Consider the following 26,388-nt stretch of genomic DNA (forward strand, 5'->3'; position numbering starts at 1 on the left):
GCCTGATCTATGCGTTTTATGCCAGGAAAGCATGGAGAATGGCAAGAACTTGTTTTATATTCTATTGGAATTTGCCCCTTTCTGTAAAGTTATCTACAGTATGGTCTATGGCAGGACTCTTCAAATTTAGACCTTGATTCCAAATCCAGGCCGTGTTTTCAGTTCTCCCAGGTAGTTAGTTCAATAATTACTGATTCTGATTGGTCAGAGGCTTCACACTTGGCTCACAGGTAAAAGGCGGCTGGAAAATCAGCAGTGCTTGGACCTTGAGAACCGTGATTTGGATAGCCCTGGTGTATGCTATCTTTGGTAAATGTGTCTTTAGCGCACATTGTGGATGCAGTTGACACACACTGGATCAGAATGTGATGTTTTAAGGTTACCGCTATTGAGATGGTTTTATTCACTAAGTTCTCTGTTGCACTCTCTCTGGTAGCTGCATATGAGTGATGTGAAAATGTAAGCTTGCCGGTTTGTTGTTCTTCTGATGTGATTTCTCTCGTTTGATAGTGTCACATTCTCTTTGAAATTATTTTATAGTGAATAATATTTAATAGTTTTTTAGTCTATTGATGTATCGTTTTAGGTAGTGGGGGCACCTGGAGCAACTCATTAATCAACCACCAGAGAAGACGGAACATTTTGTTGGGCTAATTAGGGAGAGGCGTGGCTCTGTGGGTCCGAAGGTTGTGAATGGGATCAGAATGGGTTCAAATCCTAAGGTCAGCAGAGTGGTTTCATCATTGAGTCCTTCAGTAAGTCCCAATCGTACCAGGCACTGTCTGACCCTGCTTTCTCTATAAGGTGATGATGTCATTGCATTTCTGGGCGAGAGCGGGGAGAGGTTAGTGTCACCCCGTTGAAGATTCACCTTTATTGTTACCATGGTGTCACTTCCTCCGAGTAGCTGAGAATATCAGCACAGAAGCTACAGTAATGTGTCGGCTGGATTGCCCCCCCCCCCATTCATTCACCTCATGGCTGCTGAAGCTTTAAAAAGGTCAAGCCGAGTGTATTTAATGGGAGGACAAACACCGGACATCTCTATTATGGCTGGCTTTACGATGCCTCTCAGCCAGCACCTTTGAAGCGCTTTGGCTAATCTCGGCGCTCGCGTAGCGCTGAACGCACTCAGGCCCTCGCAGACAGCACAGTGCATCGATTCCCACTCATATAAAATCTCCACAGCGCTCCTCTATCCTGGGGCTTAACAAGAGAGGCATGACTGCCTGAAGTACCTGCCCCGCATTCCGTATCTTCCCAGGAGAGAAGAAAACTGTGGCTTTGGGGTGGGTAGACTCAGGATAAGGATAGTGCTACAGGAATGCTTAATGTCTGCACCTCTCCCACAAAATCCGCAGCTTTGGAATTTAATCTGACATGACTTTTGTCCAATTCTGAAATACAGAACTATGTTATTTACATTTACGTTTACATATTTAGAGGACGCTTTTATCCAACATCACATATATGTGTGGGAAAACTGCACATTGCAAACATTGATGCTGTCAAGGACTCGATTACACATGAGTGCAGCTAGGCTGGACTTCCAATGACCGCCCAGGTACAAACATGAGCAGCACTGGAACAGGAGCGAACCATCAGCTGCACAACCTCACATAAACTACACAGCAACTTTTAACAAAGTGGGAACCTAGTAAGATTATTTAAGGGCCAGAAGTGCAACATAACAGCATTCAAAGAACGTAAAGAGGGATCAGGTTAGTAAAGGAATCCATAGAACATTTGGGTCTTAAGGTGTTATATTCATTCGAAATATGTGGATGACACTTCAAAACATAAAACAGCCTTTACGATTAACCCTAAATCAAAAGCTTTCTCAGCTCAAGACATCGGATGATTTATTTCGTATCGACAAAACAATTACGAGCACCAGTTAATTTGAGTAATAAAATCAGGACATTGACCTTTGTTCTTTTCATTACCCATTAGTTTCAAGCGTCACGGCCTCCGTTGATGAACGAGGAAGCGCGAGATGTCAGCCAGTCCCCCGGGGAGAGGTGCCAGCTGGTCTGGGAGGTGTAAGGAAATGCGGGGGGGGTTAAACAGAGAGCTGAAAGATGGCTGGTAAATGCAGGTGACCCAGTGACCTCCCAGGGGACATGGTGTATGCATCTGTGCATGTTTGTGTTTATGATGATTCCCAGTTTGTGTCATTTATCGCGTGTGGCCTTTAGGTCATGTGGGAACGTTAATCCCAAATTTAAATGCCGTGCTTGTTTTAAAAATATTTATAGTGACCAGGGTGGTGGTTTCTGGGCGTCCTGCGGAATTAAACCTCCAGGCGCCTGGAGATTATAGCCACCTGGAGCCGTATTATGGGATAGAGAGGATTGGCACAGGGGAGAGACACAGGTATTACGGCTCATGCTTGTATTCCCCATATGATAGGTTCATCATAAACATCCATTTAACTTTTAATTGGCGGGCTACTTTCACAACAGCCTGTGTTTTTCATAAAAGTCAACGTTCCAGGCATTCCAGAAAAAGCTCTTTTCTGCCTGTTGATGTGGCTGTGCTAGACTACACAAACGCCCTGGAAAGGCTGACCCTAAAGAGGCAGTGATACCTGTTCCTTGTATACCACCGGTGAGTGTCTGTGACTGTGGCCATTTACATATTCATCATTTTGTCCTCCTCCTCATAATTGAGTCCCTCTCGCCTGCACACAGGAAATCGCTGCTCGCTGAGTGACTGAAGGGAGATGCGTCGTGTCAGAGACAAACGGCTCTCGCTGAAAAACACGAGCGCGGACGGGCATCTGCGGGGAATGGCGCGGCGCCATCTGCGTGCACATCTGTGATGCTGGCACCTCGTGTCTTTCCTGGACAGCCTGCAGCCCGGCGGGTAAGCCAGCAGATCACGCTGAGCCTCAGAGGACCAGCTAGCTGGGTGAAGCACCAGCTTTTACCACAGCACAGAGGGCTGGTTAGCCAGGTGAACCATCATTTAGTACAACACAACAGAGGGTTGGTTAGTTGGGGGAACCACCAGCTTTTTCAACACCTGAAAGAGCTGGTTAGTCTGGTGAACCACCATCTTTTACAGCATTGAAGAGAATTAACTAGCCTGGTATGCAACCAGATCTTACAGAACTACAAAACAGGCTGCTTATTTGGTATTTTTAACTCATGTTTCACATGGATTATGTCCTGGATGCCTTTCTTATACATTAGAGAAGTACTGTAGAAGCTTTTGTGGGGTCCCCTACCCATAATGCTCAGCTTTTCCCAACATGCACTGCTCCGTGGTTAGGTTTATAGGGGATGGGCCTGCTGGGGGGGGTGGGGGTGGTTGGCTTCTCATTGGTGATCCTTCCAGCTGCTCTCTGCTGTTCTCGAATGAAAAAAGCGCATAGAGAGAAAGGTGCAATTAACGGCTGGCGCCTCCCACGCACCTCTGTATGTCCGCCTCGTACTGCCCCCTGTCTCTCCTCGCATTTGAGGCGTGATGCAATATTAATGAAAGCAGCAGGCACAGTGTAGGCCAGACCTTCATTACAATGCCATGGAGAAGCCAGAAAAAGCAAAACAAATGGCATCCAGAGGCATTAGCATTTTAACAGCATGGTTGCGGTCCGTGCGCCCCACTGCGTGCTTTCCTCCGTCCGTGCCCGCTGGAAGCTGTAACGGAAGATGAACCGCGTGACAATCTCGGAGTCTCATTCTAACACCACTCTTTCTCCACGCGACACGATTACCGTGCAAACATGTCCGTGGGAGCATGGGGGTCATGTCATTACAAGCCCCGCTCTCGCCTTGCTCTCATCATTTCTGCACACAGCTGGACAGGTGGAAACCTCACGAGTGATTTTTCAGTTACTTGACTTGAATTAATGAAAAGAAACGTTTGAAAATGGAAGGCTGTTTTTGTTTTAAATTATTTCCTGCTGTTTTACGTAAAAGTACTCTTAGGTTAAACGCGGTTTTTTTGGGGGGGGGGGGCTGCAAGACATACGGAAAGGGAGTCAAATATAAGAACCACGCAGGAACGGACCTCTTCCATCTCCTCCCGAACATCAGGTGGTTTTTAGCAGGACACGCGTGAAGCTATTACGGGATCGCAAACACAACACATCCTCAACCTGTAGAAATGCGTGCACGGTGTATGCTGTCTTTGCCAGAGAATCGCTAAGGTTATTGTGATAAAAAGCAAAAAATACAAATAAAAAATACTGAATCTCTATGCGACTCGATCTGATTCAGAAAATAATACTTTGTGCCTTTTGTGTAGTTACACATTGTGGTATGTAAGTAGCCTGCACACACTGTGATTATACATGAATGCTCTACTAGGCTGCTGTAAGAGGCAATTTCGGTCCGAGGAACACGAATCGCGATGCGAACGATTCTTGGAAACGAAATAGCAGCAGCTCCACAGACATTGCTGCGGGGGGCGTGATGGGAGGCAGGGCGCCGTTCACGCGTGGTTAGAGCAGTGGTTGGGAGCCGTGCGAACGGCATGGGAAAACGGAGGAGCCCCACGCTGGAGACACGGGCTGTCTGTTACTAAAAGAGTCTTAGTAGGACGATGTGATCCGTAAGAATTACTGTCAGACGCTAACTGACTGTAATTTAGTGAAGCGACAGTTTACTTCGGCGGCTCCAACATCCCGCTTTGAAGTAATATTTTTAATTCCGCGATTGCAGAGCGATGTTTTGCCCGCAGCTTAAAAAAAACAAATTTGATTTGGGGAAACTGGAGAGAGTGTGAGGCGGGAGATGTGTTTTTTAATAGAGAAATGTCACATCTCCATGTTCTGTCAGCGCTTTGTTTTATCTGTGGCTTTATTGTTTCCGCTGTCCCGCGGAATTATGGGATGTCTGACGGCTGTTTGCTGTTTGCCGGTAGCGTTGTTGTCCCCGTGTCATGCCCGCGCAACTGAAATAGACCAAATTAAGACAGGGAGAAAGCGAGAGGTTTATTTGAACTTATTCTTCATTGTCCCGGCCGGCGGCTCTGGGCGTCGCCCGGCTGAATGACACGTCTCCTTCGTCTCCCCTCCAGCTCTGCGTGGCCTTTAATAGGGAGACGGCCCAATAGACATGGAGCCAAAGACAGCACGTGAGCGTGTGATGGCTGGCTGTCTCGGTGATGGTGGGTTTGATCTCCCTCTTCAGTCAGCCCGTCCTACTAGCCGCCTCCGTCATAATCCTCCACTATGAAGTAACTGTGTGGGCGTTCATGTGCCCTTTCCAAACACGCCTGTCTAGAGGAGATCCAGCATTTTGTCTGCCTTCTGAACATATTTACTATTTATGTTTTTTTTTTTTTTGTCACGCATGCAACTAAGTATAGCAGAGTGAGGGTAACTGGTTCTTAGCAAGCTAACAGTGTTTGCTGTCTGCCCTGTACCAACTTGGCAGATGCTCGGTGTTTCATGGAGGGTGAGGATGAAGGAAGAGAGAGGAAGACAGACCTTCCAGGCACCTAGTGTTAGGGATTGGGGCGGCATCAGTACAGCTGTGGTGAGACCCTCATCGGCCACACCCTCCACCTGGCGTTCCCTTATTCGTTTCGGGCTGTATTTCACTGTGGTTACCATAGAGACCTTGGCCCCACCCCACCCCAGCCTTGTGCCCCTTCAGATGTGAGCAGGCAGACTGGCATAAAGCAGACCTCCTGGTTTGTGGTCTCCATGGAAGCACAGCCTCAATCCATCGCTCACTTCCCCTTTCTCTTTATGTCTGCACATGAGAGGCTGCTGTCTGGCTTCTTTTTTTTTCCAAAGACAGTACAGGAATAGAACTCTTTGTTGAACATCCATCCATCCATCCATCCATCCATCTTCCATATCGCTTATCCAGAACAGGGTCTTTATGATCTTTGTCAAACATTACAACTGGTATGCATTGCTGTAGAATGATATAAATATGGATATATAAGAATGAATGTTCACTAGTATAACAATTCATTTATAATGCATAATCACACCCAGGCAGAGAAAAAGAACAGGCCAACATGAACTGCAAAGATATCATTTTAAATGTCTTTGATAGTTTTAAATAAAATATTGCTAAATAAATGTTTAAAATGCTTTTGCTCAATCAACACAGTCTGTGTGGTAGGATTTGTACCTTTTTTCAGCGAGATGTGTGGAGTGGGCATTGATTGTAGCGTAATGAAGGAGTTCGGAGCACAGATTGGCCCGTTTAAGACGGTGATCAATACAGATTTTCCGGCTGTTTCAGGAGAGATAGCATCAATTAACTGTAATGTGGCCGAGGGGCTTACACAGACGATAGCATCAGGATGATCCGTCGTACGTCAGTCTGTTCATGTCCCCTGTCCTTGTGCTCGTCTCTCTGTCACGCGTGTCTTTATGGATGCCTTGTTTGTTGGCCATGTGTATGTCGGTTGCTGTAGATGTCTGTCCACTGCTCCCGCTGTCCATTTGTCCTGTCTTCCTGTCTGTCTGTCCACTGCTCCCGCTGTCCATTTGTCCTGTCTTCCTGTCTGTCTGTCCACTGCTCCCGCTGTACATTTGTCTCACTGTATGTATTAATCAGTACATCTGTCCTTTACTTACAGGTCAAGGTGGTCCAGCCAGATAAAAGAGAGAGAGGGGATGCGTGTGTGTGCGGGGTGGGGTGTTGTTCCCAGTGCTGTGTAGAGTGAAACTGGCTAGGTAGTCGTTTATTTTAACTTCCTGCGAATCGACAGCCCCATGATGAGACCACGCCCCCCCCACCCCCCGTTAAAAATAACTCCCTTCACTCTTTCAGTCAACTTTCACTTAGGCCAGGCGGCAGAGCAATGATTTGTAGTGGAACAATGCGTCTGTCCTTGGACGTTTGATCAGAGGAATTGTGATAAGATCTGGCCAAATCAATCTGTCCCCATATTTCTGAGCCGAGCGTTCGGTGACTCTCTGATTGTCCTTGTCGGGGTGCATGATGACCAGGTGGGATGTGTGGAGTAACCTCCAGGTGTCCTCAGTGGCTTCCAGACCGGACCTCGGCCTCAGAGGGGACTGATATAAACAGTATAATTGGCAGGATTTGGCACAGTATCGAGGAGTTGATCGTGGTCCAAAGAGCAAGCAGAGGTCTGTTCTCTCAGGAGTATCGTGAATGTGGGCAATGGAGCCTGTAATGCATGTATGAAGTCTTGGGCTCTGGTTCCACAGTCTAACAAGATGCATCGGTCAGTGCTGTCTGATATTAATGGGTAATGCTCAGTGTGACTCTTCATCCAGGGTCTCAATCCGACCCACGAGCGTGAGGCGACTCCTAGCTCTCCTTTGCCTAGTTTTGTTGTGTATTTAGTATACAATGGCAGTAAAGCTTCTATTCTATTCTTTGTTTTGCCTCTTGGGTTTTTAATGAGGGTCTTGTTTACTACTTTGGTCCACCTGTGCAAATGTGCAATATGCACAACAACGTTGGAATGCTACTTTTCACATATCTCATCTCTTCTGCTTTTAGGCATGCACAATTGAGAGCAAAGGCTTGGGTTCGAGCATAGGGCCATCCAGTTATCAGGCCAGGCATCCCTAAAGCTTTTTTTGGGAATAGGGACCTTGCTTGAGGGCCCAACAGACATGGGACTATCATGGGACAGGATTCAAACCAGCAATCTTCTGATTATGAGGGCGGAGGCTTACCTTGCGGAATGGCCCACCCCTCGATGTAGTTTAAAATAAGTGTCTGGCCCTGTTCAGTTTGTTTTGAATTATATAAATCTTTGCTGTCGAAGTTATTGAACGAACACTTATCTGAGATTTGCTATTAGGGATGACTAACTGACAAAGTTTGTAGTCATGTAAAGTCAATACTTATTGTGGATGAAAAGAAAACGTTTTGTTCAAAACACACACAGTAATAAAGCTGGTCTTGCTTTTAGGTGGGCAGCATCTGTGGAAGATTAATGGACAAATAAGCCATCAGCCAGACAGGCATGCATAGGAACACCTGTGTGGCTGATAGACAGACAAACGCACACAGACAGGTACAATGAGACGGGCAGCCTGCATGTGGCGCTGTTATCCATTTTAACAGCCAATCAGAGTGAGGAAGCGAGGATTTGGGATGCTTCATGACCATTAGGTCATCTATGGCTGATTATTGGGCAACAATTAGCACCATTTGGACAAGGGCAAAGGTCGAGGGGCACCTGGAGCACGTCCCATCTGTGATCCCCTGGGAAACACGGAAGCCTGCTCTCTCTGGTGACACTCCACGGTGCCCCCTTATCTACATTCATTAATGCCACTTAAGTCATTAAACAATTGCTGTAGTGTGCAAACAGCAGGGTGAGAGTGTATTGAGCCAAGCCAGTGTAAAGAAGGGTAGGATGGGTTTAGCTGATGGGTAGGCTTGGAGTAGATAGTGGCAATGGAGGTAGTTTTTGGGGGAAGGGTCAGCCGGTGGGGGTTGAGACTCATACCCCCCATATGAAGAAATAAGGTAGGGTGGGGGCTATTGAATGTGTTAATGATGTATACATGGTTCTCCATCGACTGGTGCTCCATTCTTCCAGTCTCCCAGGAGTTGCATCCCCTTCCAGTTCATCCAGTAAGGACCAGTTCAACAAGCATCATTAATCATTTGGCCGCTCAGCAGATGCTCTTTTCCGAAAGGATTGGCACAGTGTGGAATCAAGCGCTTTTTACCCACCTATGCAACTTTTCAGGTCAAGTATCTCACTCAGGGGAGAAGCAGCTGCTCTCCTTCAGAAATTCCAACCAGCATCCCGATTGTTAACCACTTCATTCCCTCCGTAGCCTAATCTCTTTGTAACTTATTGGTTTCATGTGTGTTTTTTTGTGTATTTGTGATCTTTTGCTGTGCATGTGATTGTGTGTCTGTGCATTTGCTGAACGGAGGGATGAGCGCGATGAAGACCAAAAGGGATAGACCGTCAAGAGGGATATGGAGGGACAACAGAAAGAGATAGAGCGCGTGATAGACGGCGAGAGTGTGGGAGGGAGCGGCTGAGATAAGGAGGAGCACGCGGATGAGGGGATTGGAGGTGAGATGAGATTGGTGAGGTCAGCACCCTCCACGGCACAGCAAGCTGGCCTCATTCCTATTCCACACACACCGACCGGTGTCCTCACAAGGACAGAAACCAGGGCGTGTGTGTGTATTTCAGGCACCAGTGTTACTCCTGTCCCCGACACACACAACTCGGTCCAAATCATTCCGTCAGTTGCACCGCTGATGCTTAATCAGAATCATAATCTTAATTGCTACACAACCAAGGTTGGTGGAAATTTGTTTTGGCACCAGGTCGCTACTGTTGCAGACACGACAAAAGACAACTAACAATTAAGACATAAAGCAGTCTGAGAATAAATACAAGACACACAATACAGAAAGGAGAGGCATAATATCACAGCGTGGGGAGTTTCTCATTCACTATGTCTTTTTACATTTAATTTATTTAACAGACACTTCAATGCAAAGCAAAATACAATTGAGACAGCAGGTTCAGACAATCCCTGGAGCAATTGAGGGTTAAGGACTCAAAAGGTAAAAAAACAATCGCTGACGACCTTGAGATTGAAACCTGTGACCGGCTGATTACTGACACAGCCTCCTAACTTGATGAGCCACACATCTCCCTCCTTTTTTCTTCTTTTCCTTTTGAGTGCTGATTCCTAGCTCATGCCTCATGCATTCATGCATGTCTGAGTGATACAGCCAGGAACCCTGGCTCACGGCCCCCTTCCCAGCCCCAGTCTAGAACTCTGCCAGGTCCACGGCGGCCTGATGACCGGCAGAATCAATTAGCCTTCTGCCTAATTCTGCTGGTTGCCCAGGAGTTTTACTCAACCACACTCGAGTTTCTGCCACTTTTCCCCGTTTTGTGATTGCTTCCTGGATGTTTTTCTGATGAGCGCTTCATTACATGAATAAATAATTTACAGGTTTATCATGTTGTGTTACATTGATGCGGTGTTGTTTGGAAGTAGCGATATACTGTACTGTGCAAAAGTCTCAGGTGGTCAAATGATCTTTATATCTGTGTAAAACTATGATGTTAGGTCTGTCAGAGTGTTAGCTATATCAAAACCCCCGTTTTGGCAGAAACCATCCTATATTTTAATGTATTTTTTGACTCGCTAACACACCTTGTTTGGCTAAGCAATGCTTCATTGAATCATTAAAATCAATTAAGTTGTTAAATTAATTAATTTGAGTGGTGAAATTTAACAATTAAAGGGAATGGCTGAGGTGCCCTTGAGGAGAGGTTTGGGAACCAAAGCGGTGTCCATCTAGCCACCCGAAGAAGATATCAGTAACATTTTGAAGAACGGAAGAAATTCTTGTTAGTTTTTATTGTGATATATGTCTCTTATAGTGTCTCTGTGCTTATATGACTCTCCGTGTTCCTCTCTCTCTACATGCTTTAGTGCAGTCTTATCTGCAAAGGGCCGCTGTGTATGCAGGTTTTCGCTGCAACTCCCTGATTAGATTACTAATTAGAGGACTGATTGGCTGAAGAGTCCTCACACCCAGGGACGGATTACGGACCGGGCCAGCGGGGCCGCTGCCCAGGGGCCCTTGGGGTGCAGGGGGCCTGTGGGGCCCCTAGCCCAAAACAATTTGCAACGCTTATCAACAATGTATTTTCGTTTGTCTATTTTAGAGGGCCTACATTCTTTGATCCTCTGCCTACAAGGGCCCCTGACCCTATAGGGCCCCATAATCCGTCCCTGCTCACACCTGGGTTTGAACAGCTGACCTACAGGTTATCCCAAAAACCTGCATACACATCGGCCCTTTGCGGATAAGATTGGCCACCCATGCCTTAATGTCTCTGTGTTTATATGACACTGTGTTCCTCTCTATATGCCTCTTAGTGTCTCTGTGTTTATATGACTCTCTGTTCCCCTCTCTCTATATGCCTCTTAGTGTCTCTGTGTTTATATGACACTGTGTTCCTCTCTATATGCCTCTTAGTGTCTCTGTGTTTATATGACTCTCTGTTCCTCTCTCTCTTTATGCCTCTTAGTGTCTCTGTGTTTATATGACTCTCTGTTCCTCTCTCTCTTTATGCCTCTTAGTGTCTCTGTGTTTATATGACACTGTGTTCCTCTCTATATGCCTCTTAGTGTCTCTGTGTTTGACTCTCTGTTCCTCTCTCTCTTTATGCCTCTTAGTGTCTCTGTGTTTATATGACTCTCTGTTCCTCTCTCTTTATGCCTCTTAGTGTCTCTGTGTTTATATGACTCTCTGTTCCTCTCTCTCTATATGCCTCTTAGTGTCTCTGTGTTTATATGACTCTCTGTTCCTCTCTCTCTTTATGCCTCTTAGTGTCTCTGTGTTTATATGACACTGTGTTCCTCTCTATATGCCTCTTAGTGTCTCTGTGTTTATGACTCTCTGTTCCTCTCTCTCTTTATGCCTCTTAGTGTCTCTGTGTTTATATGACTCTCTGTTCCTCTCTCTTTATGCCTCTTAGTGTCTCTGTGTTTATATGACTCTGTTCCTCTCTGTCCTTATATGTGTTTCTGGCACTTTCCCTGTGTTCCTTGCTATTTCTCTCAGCCCTGACACACATGTTTACTGGACCAGATTAATACACTGCGAACGGAAGCACCCACCAGCACCGCTGCCATCTTTAAATTCTCGTCCTTTCATCATTTTCCTCCTTTCATCAGTCCGTCCTCTTTTGAATAACCCTTCTTTGAGCCTGGCTTGCAGCGATGCACGCTGAGGCTGGGGCTGCCTGCTTGGGGTGTGCCCCCCCCAGGACGGAATGCTAGGTCATTCCAGGGCAGGCAAATACAAGTATGCTCACACGGCCAGCCGCTATAGGGGCAGTTAATAGTCTGCAATTGAACTTGAACTGCCTGTCTTTGAACTGTCGAGAGGGCAGCTACATGAACACGGGGAGAACACGCAAAGCCCACTCTGTGTCTGTCTTTCAGCCACAATTTCTTTGTCTTTGATCCATTGTGATTGTGATTCCTTACTGTCTTTGATCCATTATTTATTTTGTTTCTGATAATCAGAGCAGTGCCTCCGTCCAGCTCGTCCACTTGTTGAGTGTCGCGCTTGAAGAATGGCAGTGATTTCCATGTAAATCGCTTCGGATCATTCGCTCCCACTTGCAGATGTTTCTTTTCTGCTTCTCCGGGGATGAGAAATGAGTTTGAGCTGGACTGGAGAGGAGGCGTGGGGAGGGGGGGGACCATAGATTGGATGTGATTGCGCTCTCTCTCAGAAAGTCTTGCGGAGTGCCTGGGTGATGCGTGACACATTTAAAGAGCTCAGTCAGGTGCCCCAGTACATACCGGCCGTGCTAAGCCCCCGAGAAGAGTGGAAAATGAGAGAAGCACGAAATTAAGAAGAAATTTAGGATTCATGGGGCATCTCCATATAAATAACCATGTAGGATATGGGAAAAAATGAGTGGTTGCATTCCTCATTCACTTCTGTGTGAGATGTTTGAGATGTGTGAGATTTGTGAGCATCAATGGGTTTCTGAATGTGAGATGATTTTCTTCTGGTGCCACTCAGAAATTAAAAGTGATATCAACATCTGCTTAATCCTTATCTGCACATGCTGGCCCCAGCCCTAATGGGTACTTGGATATAATATGCAATTGTGGTTTTATTAATATCCAACTGGGCTGTAAAGTGAGATTTCTTGGGGGGAGGGGGGTGTGAGGGTATGGATTTGCTTGTAATCCTTCTGCCGCTGATCAGTTAAACGGCAGAGCTGCCCAAAGAGATGGATGATAGTCCTGGGTTGGGATCTGAGCAGCGTTGTTTGGTTCTAGCTGAAAAATAGTGGTTTGCGCAGTAGTTTTATAAACCCGACGACCCGAAACCCAAATGCTGAGCGCTGGGTGTTTGTGCCCCTGACTTCAACCCCGTAACATTTGTCCCATTAAATGGATGGTTGCTGGGGGGAGACCACCTTTCCTGTTGGGGGGGGTGGCTCCAGGTGCTAGGGTGGAGGGGGATGGGGGGGGTAGGAGCTGTAAGCAATGGATTACAGTGTCTGCTACACAGAAATAATTCCACTGATGAGAATAATAGCAGCAGTCAGTGAAGCGTCATGAGGGACGCGCGAACAACCCCAGGTATGCACCCCCCCCCACACACCACCCAGAGCCTCATTTAAATTCACAAGGCGGCACCATCACAGCCACAACGTTCCAGCCGTCTATTCTCTTTGTTCTGCTTCTCAAAGCCTGAATCTGCCTGGGCGCTGAGGCCCCGCGTGTCTCGCCACCGCGGCCCCCGTGGAGGACGGAGCGGGAGGGCAGGGCAGGCGGGGGTGCCGCACGACAACACCGGGCCTGACTTCAGCGGCGTCTGGCTTCCTAACAGGGCAACTCTTTGTACAAGGGGAGACAGCCACCTTCTCGCTGGCCCAGCATCTCCTCTCCCCGCAACAAACGGGCATCTCCTGGCATTAGAGACACACGATATATCGGCTAACATATCGGTATTGGCAGTGCTTAAATCAGAAGGTGCCGGAATGCGAAGGGTGTATGAGAGCGGAGAGATAACCAGGCAGCCGCAGGTCCCAGAAGGCATACAAAACTGTGTATTTTTAAGAATAAACTAATAAAGGATGTGAAAATAGGTCTGTAAATTAAAATACATGCTTATTTTATTTTACGCTATTTTCATTTTTTGAACTAGAGAGCTATTAGATCTGCCCAAATAGGTGTCAGAACGCAACAGTGAGAAACAGAGAGGTCCTGGAATGCGTTCCGGCAGGATCCAGGATAAATAAAGTGCCGATGGTTGATACTCTTTAAAAGACCAACAGCGGCATCGGCCCGTTGTGTTTATCTCGGCTGATATTGTTGGCCTATAATTGAACTTTATCAGTATTCAAAATTAGCAGCACCTGAGTCAAAGACCGCTAAAATAATGGCCATGATTGCATTACACGATCAGCTCTTTTCCGTAGTGGAGGACAAGGGATTTCCTAGGTTCAATCACCACTTAAAATAGGAATTACAGCATTGGCCCATGCTTATAATTCATCCTTAAATCTGGCCTGCTGAACGATCCTTTGTTTTCCACAGAATAAAAAAAAATGTCATTCTGCTAATCGGTGTTGGCAAGCTTCACTGCCAGCAATCCCCCCCCCCCCCCCCCCCCACCCCCAGCAAGTGACTCAGGGGTTAGCCAGTTGCCAGTCAAAATTTCCACATCGGGGCACCATAGCCTGGCATCCCGCTATCTTTCTTTACTCCACCGTTCCACATCGCCGGTTTAGCGGGAAAAGCGCTCAGTTTATTCCTAATTACTATTTTAATGGGTGTCACTGAATACATCGGCAGGCCTTAATTAAACGAACCTGGGAAAATGCATCATTTTAATTGGAATCTACCTAACACCCGTGTCCGGTCGCACTTCCTTGTTATTGTCTGTGTTTTTCTGATGGGAGACGTGCTTTATGGCCTTGTGGCATGAGGAGTATAGCATAGCGGCGTGCACTGGGCATACCTGTTAGCTTATCAAGCGGTGCATTCCAGATAGTGGCATACAATGTATAGTGTGTTTTCACAAAGGGGTTACAATGGACTTTATCGTGATTTGGGGTCACAGGGGTTCGAAAAAACGGAATATGAACTGACATGCTGATACTGGGGGATGCAGGGTTGCCAGTTTTGGTCAGCTGGCTGGCGTGAGATTTTCAATTTGAAAAATTGCATGTAAGTTTTATTACCTTGTAAATAGTCACTAGGGTTTGCAAATGACCCCAATGCTTTTGATGTAGCTAATTTTAGGTTTATAATGGAATAATATATATTTGCCGTAAGATTTCTTGCATGAGCATGAAAGTCTGAAAGTATGAGATCTGGCTTCTCTATCTGAGATCCTGATTTCTTCAAAGTCATTGGAGAAGTAATTGCTGGGAAATATTTAATATTTAGAAGATGCTTTTATCCAGTTGGGGGTTAAGTGCCTCGCTTAAGGGCCCAATGGTGAAATCACTTCGCCTTCCCTGGGATTTCAAGCAGAACCTTCTGATCACAGGTACAGCGTCCAAACCCACTGAGCCTCATGCCATGGTTGTTTGGAAATAGAAGTTGTATTTATGCTTTGCAGGGGCAGCGATCATGGTCCGATGTTCTTAAAGGCAGCGGAATGTCACTCGCTTGCATCATGGCCGGTTAGACTCTTCGCAACTCGACTTGATCGTAATGAAAGAGAAGTGCCCCAGTGACCGATGTCTGCTACACCAGCGTCAGTCACTACGGTGCTGTCAGTAACGAATCCCCTCATTATAAACATCATTACCATAGAAATCCCGGCGTTTAGAGAAGTGATGTCACAGGCCTGACCTGTCCGTCATCAGCCCCACATTAATCACTCTGGGTGTTTCTCGACACCAAGAACGCAAAGACCGTACTTGTGGTCTTGGCAAGACCCGACTTGCTAAGCTATAAGTTGCCTCCCAAGAACAATCTTGTGACGCAATGAATCATGGGATCGCTCTCGTTCGATGGAGCTTTTCTACGTCTGTTCTTGAGTATTAGAACTGGTCTTAGGCTTTGGAAGACGACGTATAACAGGAACACGAGAACACGAGTATGGTGAAGTACGCAGATTGAGAAACACCCCTGTTCTGACCTTGTCAGTATTTCATTGATGTAGCTATGCCTGTGCAGAGTGGCTGAATGTGTAGCCGCTGACTTTCTATAACACCCTAACCCCCCTCCACTGCAGTACCGCCTGCCTCTCTGTACTAACAACCGCTCCCTCTTTCTCCCAGTCTTGCCACTCTTTAAAAATCCAGAACGGCTGGGAATGTGTAACTGAAAGTGGGGGCCAGTCACCCTCTCCAGGAGGTGGGGCTGGTACCAGACGCCACTACTCTTTTCTAACCGGCAAAGAGGAAGTGGAGACAGACCCACAGCTTTCTTGGTGTCTCAGTTTAATGTTCACTAAACTGACTCATTAACTTGTTTATTTTAAAAAGAGAGAGAGAGAGAGATACCCTTTCATTAAGGACAAGAATGCCAGCCGCTCCCTGCGGTTCACTCTTCATTAGAGCTCATTTACTTAACGAGGAACGCAGCTTCCTGTGCTGTAATTATCCATCTTCTTTCTGACCCTGTAACCCTCCCCTCTACTAAGGATCCCTGAGCCGCACTAGTCCTCCATCCCATAATAATTCCAAGGAGGTAGGTTTGTGAATCTGTCACGCAGTCTGGGATGGAGCAGGATTTCAGCTGGAATTTTAGAAGTCTACAAGCACCATTGCACCCCCTGCCAGTATCCTCAACTGAACTCCTGTGAACACAATAAGTGTCTCGAGTGTGAGTTCCATGTGGGAAACACCTGTGCAGGCAGGCAGAAACAATGGTGACCCCAGGTGAGGAGGTCAGGTGGGGGGCTGTGGAGCTACAGTACCAGTCACAGGCCTCAGGGATCTGCAACTGAGCACCTGTGACAAAATAACTTCCACAGGCCTCCCAGAGCAGCCTGGGTAATTGCTCTGCAGTTGAATTCTGATGAGTGTTGTTTCTCTGCTGGGGGTTCGGGGGGCACTGGGGACAGAAACGGCAGCTGCTCGTGAGCTCCCCCGACAAATCAGGGATGGGATGTTGCCTGCATGTGTGTTAGCATGACTGTGTGTTACTGCTTCTGCAAACACACAGTACTCTTAGTATGGTAAAATATGCTACATACATGCAGCACTCTATGTTTGATGGAGTATACTTAGGTGGAGTCTAGAGTGCTGCACAGATAGTGTTCTAAGTCTGATATAGTATGCTTAGGTATAGTATAGTATACTGCACACATGGTATTCGAACTGTGGTCTAATATGCTGCACTCAAATAGAACACTAATTTTGGTGTATTGTGCTTAAGGTAGAGTATAGTATGCTGCACACAGAGTACTCTAAGTTTGATACTGTATATTTACAGTAGCACCTCTACCGGTACGCCAAATGTGTACACTGCGTTCCCTAGTAATAGCACAAGGGGGCACAGGCTATAACGCAAAATATAAAATAGTAGTAATATTTCAGACTTTATCAAAATCTATATCTATACTTTTTATGCGTAATTTTTATCCAAACTGATCTGCCAACGAATACCATAAAAATATTTTGGTTTGATTCGTTAACGCAAACCCACCAACTCACGCATCACTAGTGTGTGTAGCATGGAAGCCAATTCTGTGGACACTCCTGTATACTTAGGTGTAGTATAGTATGCTGCACACACAGTATTTTAATGGTGGCCGTAAACCTCAAATGACACCTGGATAAAATGAAATTAAACATATTGGCAAAAAAAATCTGTCATATACTTAAAACACGGTGCCACCTTGTTCATTCGATGTCACGGCACAACCCTAGAGATCGCAGAATGACTGATGCAATGGGACCCACATAAATGTATTGTGGTGAGTGAGTGAATCATTTTAATAAAGGAAATGACAGGTCTTTTTAATTGGAAGTTACTATCTTTGTTAACAGCCACTACTGGTTTAATACTTGCAGTGGCACAGACAGGGAAGCCAACAATTTACACGACACTCTCCGTTAAAGTCTAATGAAACAAATGCATTCCACAGCAAACATTACATGCTAAGACATTTACTATTAACACACAAATTCACATGTTGATTTACACCATTTAAAGTGCACTGCAGTGTTAAAGCATGCCAGTGACTACATAATTAGCCCTTCTAAAGAACTGCATTGTGTCACATTTATGTCAGTCAATAGAGGACAGTGGGTGGATCAGAACAAACAAAAAACTTCACCTTGGAGCCCCTGTACAGGTGGTGTGCTGAAATGGTAAGCACTGCAGTGAGGTATCATATTGTCAAGACAAGGTTGATTCATCTGAAGTATTTAGCCAGCTTTAGTCTGATATAGTATACTTAGGTTGAATATAGTATAGTACGCTGCACACACAGTACTCTAAGTATGGCATAGTATACTGAGATATAGTGTGCTGCACATGCACAGTACTCTAGACATGGTATAGTATACTTATTTAAAGTATTGTATGCCACACATGCACAGTACACTAGGTGTTGTATAGTATACTTAAGAATAGTAAAGTTGGCTGCACATGCACAGTCCTCTAGGTTTGGTATACTATTCTTAGGTATAGTATAGTATGCTACGCATGCACTGAACCCTAGGCATGGTATAGTATACTTAAGTGCATGTATGTGCATGTGTAACCGTGTCAGTAAAAATGTTTCCTTTTGGACAGACATGCTGCATTAAAGTTAAGGGCAGCGGTCACATGCTGGCTTGTGAGTTCCCTCTGGTGAGCAGCGATGGGCGTCTTTAAGCCTGTGGGAGCAGCTGGCACAGGGTGGCACTCGGGGAGCATCTCCCTCGCGGCCACCATGCCAATGTGCTCTTTTAGCCGGCGCATGCTCTTCCTTGGCGTACATGTGGTACATCCTCCCGTGACCATGGCAAACCGCAGACGTGGTGACATGCTGTCCAAGCCCATGATGAAGGTGTTTATGGTGATGTTGTAACAACATTGTATGGAGTCCAGCCTGATACATTTTACCTTGCTTTTGCCCACCACCAGTAAAACAGGATCAAGTGACAGTGACTCAAGAGACTGCAGTCTGCTTAATAAGACGCCTGTTGGCTCAATTAAAGCGGACTTGGGTAAATCAGTGTATATACTGCATGTCTGCTGCATATAAAGAGTGAATGCATCTATGGCTCCTGCAGTAAATTTCCCATAATGCATAAGCCTGTGACCCTTCGCTCAGCACTTCTTAACTTCCTTAACCGCAGTGTCTCTCCCTAACTGACAGGGTGGCAGAGCTCTCTTGGGTAATGAGGCTTATTTGCCTCTCATTTTGCCTTCAGAAAGTAGGGGGTCAAGTTTCTAAGAATAATTGTGAGATTCATAAGCCACAGAGCCACCCCCTCCCCCCACTCTCAGTAATCTTTGAGACTGCACTGTCTGGCCTGGCCCTCTGATTCATTTCTGGATGTCTCCATTGAATAGGTGGTTTTACCTTGCCTTGTTGTTTCCATTCTGAGCCCCCCCCTCCCCTTCTGAGAGCCACTCAGCACCCTCTCCAGATGAACAGCTATCACAGCCAGGGAGATCCTGGCTTGAGCCTCTCCAACAAATAAACAACATTTGCACCATCATCCAATCAAAAGGCCGAATGTCCAAAGAGTGCTTCATAGCACGTTCTGGAACTCTCAACTGCACAAACTCTGTAGCTGGTCTAATGTCTGTTGATTTATTACGGCACTTTTCCACTCAGTCAATTCATTATGCTCTTGACAGCTTAGCTGCTCTAAGTAGCGTAATTTTAAGCGATCTTTGCGGCTAACGGTAACCTTTCAGACAGCGGGGATAGTAGTCATTCTACAAATTAACATAAATGCAGAGGGCAGGTTATATCCACTCAACTCATGAATGATGAATTCCAAACGTGTGGATACTAGGTATGAATAAATAATGGCAGTTATAGGGTGTGATTGAGCAATGAGGTTTTTCACCTTTTCCCAGTTCTATTTGTGAGAAAGGAAGGGTCAGCTTCTCTGTCTGATAGGGCAAACACAATGTATTCATATAGCTGCCGGTGATGTGGAATTGAAGAATCGTTGCATTCTTAGTCTAATTGAGTTCCTGGCTGTGTAATTAATTCCACCAATATAGCTTCATTGTCTGGTGGTTGGTACAATGATTTCAGTGAAGAATCAGCTTCACCCACACCCCTTATTAACGTCGTTGCTCTAGCGGTGTCCGCAGAGATCGCCGCGTCTAGCCCACTCATTCTGAAGCCATTGGTAGGCTTGTAAACATGCGGATGTGTTCTGTCCAAAGAAAGACGAAGTGGAAGGAGAGATGATTCCTAGGATCTTGGAGTATTGCGTCGTGCACGAGTTCCCTTTTAATGCTGCTGACGTGGCCTTGGATGGATGGCGGCGATGCGATCTTGTATGGGTTATTGGGTTTGTCAGAAGTAGTAAGCCTGATTGACATCCCTCTCTGCCCCCCACCTGCAGGCTTGACCCCATTCCTGCACCGGTCACCCCAGATCAGAGATGGATAAAACCCGCACCTATGGTTGGCTACATCTCACTAAGAGATGCTACCATAACAGCGGCCAGCCTGGAATGCCTGCGATCGCGCACACGTGCATCTGATTGATGAACAGAGCTGCGGGATCCTGTGACATCGCTGCAACCACATAACATCATTGCTGTTCAGGGAGACCTTGATATGCATGTTGGAGGATGATGGCTGTCGCGGTCCTGCCACGCCTAAAAGTCTCAGATTTTTTATTTTTATTTTTTGGATACTTATGGGTAAGGTTGTTATGTTGGGATTAGAGTTTTTCCCATAGCAATGAATGGAGAGTCCCCACAAAGATATAATTACAAATGTGTGTGTGTGTGTGTGTGTGTGTGTGTGAGAGAGAGAGAGAGAGAGACAGACAGACAGACAATGTCTTTCTGTAAATGCACACCTGCTGAAGGATGATTATTGTTGAAATACTCCACCCCGTTAGTCCGTTCTGTATTTAACACATGCTTTAGTGACACGTCCTATTAACTCAGAATAGATCTGCTCTTTCCTTACAGCATATAGAATCACTCAGACTTGTTTTCTGGCTTAAGTATATTTCATAACTTTTGGGACATTTTGCATGTCCCTCCCAGCTATTAAAATTAGACCATATTGTAACAATACAAATATCCCAAATTACAATGAAAACTGACCGGGTTACGGGTCGCCATGAGTCAGACAGAGAATATTCCGTATAATTTATTTGCGGCGCCGGGTAACGCCTCAGAGAGCCGTTTTTAGCGGAGGTTTAGGACCCGGGGGGAGAGACGTGGGCCGCCGCAGGAGCCGAAGCATGGAGCGATTTGTATGCATTACTGTTCGCTGTCCGCATTGCGAGTATCGCAGATTGCTCGCCCTGGAATCCCATCTACCAAAGGATTAGCTTTCACCCAGGGACCATCATTGGGCTTGGCCGTCCACTCCTTTTTGATTTATCAGACACCTTATAGAATTTCTAGTCCGCTTACTGTCTTTTAGTAATTTCTTTGGGTTTTTTCTCAATATTTAGTTGGGTGCTCTTGCATTACTGTGGCCGAACGGGAAAGTTACTCGGGTATGGAACAAATAGGATTTTAAATAAAACAAGGAACGATCGGCAAATAAACAAAAGGCTACGGGAAACACGATCTGGAAACAGGGTAAATCGACTTTACTTTGGTTTGAATTTTGTTTGTCGAGTGATCGGAGCCTGGTTTCCATCGCATGTGTAAAAGGTGTATCAGACGCGCATTTTACCACTGTCCGATGCCAAAGTTTAGATTTTGACTGTACTCGACTTTTACTGATAAATACCAAGTTTTAACGAAATAATCAATCTATATCGAACTGAAACACAATTTTATTCAAAAGCGAGATTTATTTCATTTGAGTGTGGCGCGAAACAAATCTTTAGTGTTTTAGTATTACAAGCCCAAACAGGAACTAATGCAAACGCCGTACAGGCAGTACACAATGTCGAAAACTAAAATAACAGGAAAGTATATTTTGAGTTATACTCGTGGATCCTTAGAAATTTAGCTGTTAACTTTGAAATCCTATTTAGTTTTAGGCGTTTGGAAATTACGCCGGGCTGTAGTGTTGATATATGCGTACGTTTAGTTTGCTTTTGTGGAAACGAATGGCTGGGGTTTGTCTGAAGCCCTGCGTGGGACAGATGATTGTGCATTATTGATGAAGAATAACTCATTAAGCATCGCCCTCCTCCCAGCCTAACCCGTACCTCCCCATTGAGCGCCTCTCCTCCGCTGTCCTGTGAAACCCTGGATTGAACAACCAGGTCACTACGGCAGTTAATATTTGATTTTCAGTCGTTTCCTGGTAAACTTCTGCAAAGTTGTATTATATGTGAGTATTTGTTATTTAATCTTTCGTTATAATATTGAATTATATGTCGTTTCAGATACAGGACGTTTACGGGCGATCGCTCTGTCAGTAACCCACTTCAGTTCTTTTAAAACCAGTATACTGCAGTTAGATTGATGCTGAAATGTCTTTGCGTTGTGAAGTGTAGTTAGTTCAATATTTCTTCACAGCGAATATTTAGGAAACAGCGCGAAGCTAGCTTGCAGGTCTCGTAGCTTGCATTTACACAGTGCCTTTACGTTTTCACGCTTTATCATTTCGCCTGACACTGCGACCAAATCTGCCGTCAGTTTCACAGTGATCGCCGCCTCATTCTGAACGCTGTGGAATGAAGTTGAAACTGTAAAATCGTTACCGATTTTATTGTCGCTTGCCTCATTTGTACTGATTTCTGGGGTATACAAAGAACAATTTGATTATTATGTGCACTGTCTGTATTGGGAATTTAAATAGTAGGCTACTATCTTTTTGTATTGAGAACGTACATTGTGAAGCAGATCTGCAGTGCTGCTTAATCGTGAAACCCAAACGTGTCTGCCCTCCGGATTTCGCCCCTTGCGCTAGCAGGGAGCTGTCCAGGCGGATTGGTGCTGAAAGTTTCCTACCCCGCTGCGATGTTTTAATGGCAGCTCTGTCATGTAATGTTGCTTGTACATACATTTATCCATGTCATAAATGTTTATATACTTTATATATATTAGGTAAGACAGGTCTTTGATTACTGCTTGTGTGTGTATATATAAATACACGCCACACATTCAGGAAATGGAACTGGAGTTGGAATGTATTTCTCACTGAAATTCGATTTCAATTCCAATTCTGTTCCCTGTAGTTTTTTTTTCTGATCCCAACTCCGGTTCCATTTCCTGATTTGGATTGGGATTTTTGAATGCATTTGGGAATGGCCCTAACCCTGAATTACACAGGTAAAGTCTCACAGATTCAATAACCAATAACTGTGGCAAGCAGAATGAACCATGTTTTGTATCTGTACAGTGTGCAGCTTTCACTAACTGCTAATAAACGCAGACCATTGAGGGGCCGGTGTAGCCATGTGAGCAATCAGTGCTGATGAAGACACCTGGTCTGTCGAACAAGCCTGTGGCGCACTTTGGCCTAAGGGTGCAGGTGGTGAAGAGGTCCAGCTGCATCCAAGCCAAGTGGCTGTGTGACGTCTCTGAAGTGGTCCTAGCTGGGTGGTTTCTGGAAGAACCATTGTCCGCCTTTCGCTGTGTACCTGCGAGCGTGCAAGTGCATTTCGGCAAGTGTCGCGTCCATTTCAGCACATATAAATGTAAAATGTGTGTTAAGAGTGGTTTCTGCTGGACCTGCGGATGGGGCTTCCACAGTAGATTCTTTGTTCCGGTTTTTCTGTGATAGAAGAATTGTTTACACAGCTGTGGATTTAGCCTGTCCATAAATGCCTCTTTCTATTCAGAATATTGATCCAAACTCAGTCTTCTGGTCCTTCAGTCCAGCTGTTGGAACACTTAGGTTCTAAAATAATACTGGGAGATCCGTCACTGGCACCTGCAGAGTGTGGTGGGTGTGAACAGAGATGTCTGGCACCTTAAAGCTGTTCCTAGTGCATTCCATCTCACCTGGACAGAGGAGCAGCTGTGCTTTTACCAGAAAAACTCATCTTCTCCACACTTTCCTGGGAGATTAACATCTTCTGCCACACATACGTAGGGTTTTATTTGCAGTGCGGTGCCCTGCTGGTCTTCGTTTTTACCTTCAGCTGAGGGTTGAAGTGGATCATTCTCACGCTTTCGCCTCATCCCAGGAAAATGCATCATATCGTCGGGGTGCCACTGAATATCTGCGATCTCCGTCAAGGAAACTTTGGGTGAAGCTCCCGTATTTTGAAGGAATTAAAATGCAGGACGCTCACGCTGGATGGAGATCTGCTTACTGCTGGAGCTCATCCAGAACTCGTTCAGACGCATCTACTGTACGTCATCACTCCCATGATGCCTTCCTGAAAAGTAGGAAGTTGACTGGGATATCCTTCGTCAGAGTTTGCGTAACATAGATGTCCCATGAAAACCATATATGTCCACTTTTTGATGATTGTGTCTATAGATGGAACACACTCATTCTCCTCTATCTACTGAAACGTGTACTTTGATGTTTAAATGAAAAATGAAAAGATGTTTCATGAAAGCATCTATTTAACCGTCATGTATGTTTGTACTCGCTAACATTTATATGCATGATGGTTGTTCATATGGATTACTTTATATCGCTAATTTTAACAACAGTGTTGATAGCTAAATAGCTAACATCATTGTTAATTCAAAATATAAAGAGAGATCAGTTTGTATCTTGACACTTACCCAATAACTTCACTGACAACATCCCATGTACAGTATGTCCATTAAAAACAAGCTAGTGAGTGGCTCAGTGCCCTTGTACCTTAACTAATAGATGACACCCCCCCCCCCCCTAATTGGAACCACTGCTCAAAAGAACCTGCTAAAATCTCCATCAAAAGACTGGGAATTCCATTGAATTTCAATAAAACGTGAGTATGCATTATTGATGCGGGACGTGATCCAACTGGCCAACCGCAGACCTAGTCGTGGTATGTTCATTCAATTACAGTATTGACTGACACGCTCTGCTGTTTTTTAAAGATCTTTGTGGGTATATTGCAGCAACAGAATATATCAGTATATGCTAGTTTGCTGCTCCTGCAATACAGATGTGCAACAATCTTATTTCCAGGTTAGTGTTCATATGTGATATTAATATTTATGAATGCATTTCTCGGTGAAAATGTATCCTACAAACTCTGCAGAACAATGAGGCAAATGAGGCCAGTGTTAGTGAGAAGGAATCAGCATTCCTTGCCGAGACGAGTGTGATACCTTCCAGAATTTTGCATAATATAGACGTGTACAAAAGCACAGACTTGCACACACACAGCTACAGACCCCAGCTCTGAGAGCGGCTCTCTATCTGTATTCACAGGCAGCAATGAGTCCTACTGTTTGCTGTGCACAGGGACAGAGGTCACCGTCATTATCTGAGTCCGTGTGCTGGCTATTTAAACTGAGCTCAGGGCTCAGTTGCTGTGGTCAGTCATTACATCACTATCCTGCTTTAGGATTCACTTTTTATAACTGCATAGATCTTCGCAGTTTCCCTATTCCGCATCACCATTATCTTTACCCATGTTTGGATAAGGATGGACCCAATGTGTCCCGGTGACCCCCAGACAGCTCATGTTTTTGCTCCCTCCCAGTTCTCAACACACTTGTACCAGACATTCGATGTTCTTGATTGTTTAGTTCAGATATCCTGGGAGGGAGCAAAAACGTGGACTGTCTGGGAGTCACCGAGGACTGGGCTGAGAGACACTGGAAGGAGAAGGACATCCCCACAGGGCCCCCTTCCTGACATTAATGGGCATAATGTTCTTGTCACCCCCCATGCCCCCTGATTTGGTGGAGGAGTGAGCAGCAACTGGACGATTTGGCGACTCGTATGAGTGACCGCCGTTTCTTTTCGGGAAATAATGTAGTCATGCGCCAGGGGTGAGGGGTCAAAAGTCAAAGGCCCACAGCCTCGTGGAGACAGGCCATTCATAAAACCCCACCTTACCTCACCCCAGACATCAGTGGCTGACAGCTTCTTCTCGTCACATTCATCGTTATTCCCCAACATATCGATTTCCACGCCATTGATTTTTCTAATTCACTCTTATAAAAGTGGTTCTGTATACCGTCGACCTTTGAACCCCACGTGCCGCATGTCAGGGCACATGGACAGCACTGGAGGACATGGATAGGGAGCGCAGGACTACAGAACCCCCGGAATACACCAAATGGGAAATTTTAATGTGGTAAATTTCATCATCGCGGGTTGTGTCCCATACTTCTTCCGAAAGTGACAATCCTATCGGGGTCCTAAGGTGATATTTTGTTAGGGCGCCCCAAATTTCTAGCTACGCCCCTGGAAAAGGAAGATAAGGAGGGGATGCCTGGTGCCTTTATGCAGTGAGGGCTGCTTTTTCCACAAGCCCCCCCCTCCCAAACAGGTCCTGCATGTAACCTGGAGTCTCTCTCATACCTGTTACACTCCCACGTATAACTGTGTTCTTTGACCTACAAGCTGTGAAAATGCCGCAGCTGAAGTTTATTTAAAAGCACAGTGATCTAAATAAAATGCAAAAATATATCATCCAACGGAAGTCACTGCACATTTAATGGAATCTGTTGTGTGTATTGCTTTGTGAAATTGTTTGGGTTTGGAAAATTAATGGTAGTAAATGGGGCTATAGAGTTTAATTAAATGCAGTAAGTCTGTTTATTTATCAGTTTTTTTTAATCAAAGAATGAAATGCCTAATCAATTCTGCCTCTCAGAGGAACCTCCGCCGGTAATTAAGAAATATTGTATAGTTCCCGAAGCAAAGGGACTGTTGAATATGAATCAAAGTTGGTATTGATCTGAGGCAGTTTTTAAACATGTGCGAATTTGTGTAAA

General features: G+C 45.4%; 1 protein-coding gene across 12 annotated transcripts in view; it reads left to right on the plus strand.

The window, feature by feature from the left end:
* robo1 (roundabout, axon guidance receptor, homolog 1 (Drosophila)) overlaps positions 1-26,388 on the plus strand; it is a 143,136-nt gene that overhangs the window by 5,592 nt on the left and 111,156 nt on the right. For 2 of the 12 annotated variants that reach the window (XM_072701863.1, XM_072701864.1), the window contains exons 1-3: positions 640-2,376; positions 2,485-2,610; positions 2,694-2,868. The exons of 1 other annotated variant lie outside the window; for it this stretch is intronic. The gene's annotated coding sequence lies outside the window, so the exon portion shown is untranslated. Of the gene's footprint in view, positions 1-170; positions 2,611-2,693; positions 2,869-4,484; positions 4,644-5,028; positions 5,119-5,387; positions 5,490-7,866; positions 7,972-8,502; positions 8,995-20,518; positions 21,878-26,388 lie in introns of those variants that run through there. 9 more of the 12 variants (XM_023827729.2, XM_023827731.2, XM_023827730.2 and 6 more) reach the window with 9 other exon arrangements.

This window comes from Paramormyrops kingsleyae, chromosome 18, assembly GCF_048594095.1.
Source record: "Paramormyrops kingsleyae isolate MSU_618 chromosome 18, PKINGS_0.4, whole genome shotgun sequence".
Taxonomy (NCBI): Eukaryota; Metazoa; Chordata; class Actinopteri; order Osteoglossiformes; family Mormyridae; genus Paramormyrops; species Paramormyrops kingsleyae.